This window comes from Phacochoerus africanus, chromosome 9 (genome assembly GCF_016906955.1).
Source record: "Phacochoerus africanus isolate WHEZ1 chromosome 9, ROS_Pafr_v1, whole genome shotgun sequence".
In the NCBI taxonomy this organism is placed as follows: Eukaryota; Metazoa; Chordata; class Mammalia; order Artiodactyla; family Suidae; genus Phacochoerus; species Phacochoerus africanus.
The window spans coordinates 73,085,082-73,086,844 of NC_062552.1; the positions used below are offsets into that span (position 1 = coordinate 73,085,082).

General features: G+C 36.3%; 1 non-coding gene across 1 annotated transcript; it reads left to right on the top strand.

Annotated features, from left to right (window-relative positions):
- The first annotated feature begins 703 nt into the window (after positions 1-703).
- LOC125137091 (U6 spliceosomal RNA) lies at positions 704-807 on the top strand. The gene has a single exon (XR_007137396.1). It is a non-coding gene; the product is annotated as a U6 spliceosomal RNA (small nuclear RNA).
- Positions 808-1,763: the final 956 nt, after the last annotated feature.

Sequence of the window (1,763 nt, forward strand, 5' to 3'; positions counted from 1 at the left end):
GGCTCTTCATAAAAAGGATAAGGATATGGTATAATGTCTAGTTTATACTGCGGGCGAGTAAATCATCCATCAATGTGTGTGTGTGCTGCCAAGATAAAAAAAATCAGTGATTTTAGTCCTAGGGTATCTATTCAGATTCTTACCATGAGAGCAATTGGTCTCATGCCTGAGCTCACCATTTCTCAGTTCTTCCTATAGTGCACTGGCTTCTGTGTAAAATGCTACAGAATGTCTCACTGAGAGAGAACTTGTCACTGCTCAGTGGTTTATGGGTGACCAGCTGAAGGGCTTATCAGTCCCCACAGCCTGCTGAGATGGAAAAGTTCCTTTTAGATCATAAATACACCTTAATGTAAGTATGCTGTTTTTTTTTTCCTCATTTAGCCAAGTGAAATGGATAGAATAAAACTGGATGCATTTTGCCATCCTAGTTCACACCAGTAAAGATGGGGAATGTACTGGGTGAAACTTAATTTATCCTTTTGCTCTAAATTGAAAAAAAAAAAAACTCTCAAGATGTACATAAACTCTTCTGGATGGTTAAACTTTGGTATTGGTTCCTATTCTGAAATATCATCCCTCTTATTTTTACTAGAGGGAAGTAAAAAAAAATTAAAAGGATCCAATATGAGTTTCTCTTTAATATGCTTCACAAGAAGCCTATTTGCAAAATAAATTACAAAAACATAAAAATTAAACACTTGTGCTCGCTTCAGCAGAACATATACTAAAATTGGAATGATACAGTGATTACCATGGCTCCTGTGCAAGGATGACACGCAAATTTGTGAAGCATTCCATATTTTTAAAAATTTCAGAGGAAGGGATAGTCCCAAACTCATTTTATGAGGCAACCATCACCCTGATACCAAAACCAGACAAAGACTCCACAAAAAAAGAAAACTACAGGCCAATCTCACTGATGAACATCGATGCAAAACTCCTCAACAAAATACTAGCAAACTGCGTCTAACAATACATTAAAAGGATTGTACATCATGATCAAAATGGGATTTATCCCAGGGATGCAAGGGTTCTTCAATATCCACGAATCAATCAGTGTGATACACCACATTAACAAACTGAAGAATAAAAACCATTTGATCCTCTCAATAGATGCAGAAAAAGCCTTTGACAAAATCCAACACCCATTTCTGATAAAAACCCTTCAGAAAGTGGGCATAGAGTGAACCTACCTCAACATAATAAAGGCCATATATGACAAACGCACAGCTAATGTCCTTCTCAATGGTGAAAAGCTGAAAGAATTCCCGCTGAGATCAGGAACTAGACAAGGTTGTCTACTCTCACCACTACTATTCAACATAGTTTTGGAAGTCCTAGCCACAGCAATCAGAGAAGTAAAAGAGATAAAAGGAATCCAAATTGGAAAGGAAGAAGTAAAACCATCACTATTTGCAGATGACAAGATACTATACCTAGAGAATCCTAAAGACTCTACCAGAAAACTGTTAGAGCTCATCCATGAATTTGGCAAAGTTTCAGGATACAAAATTAATACACAGAAATCAACAGCATTTCTATATGCTAACAATGAAAGATCAGAAAGAGAAATTAGGGAAGCAATCCTGTTTACGATCTCATCCAAAAGAATGAAATACCTAGGAGTAATCCTACCTAAAGAGACAAAAGACCTATATAAACTCTGAAAACTCTAAGACACTAATGAAAGAAATCCAAGATGACACAAATAGATAGAAAGACACACCATGTTCTTGGATTGGAAGAGTCAATATTATCAA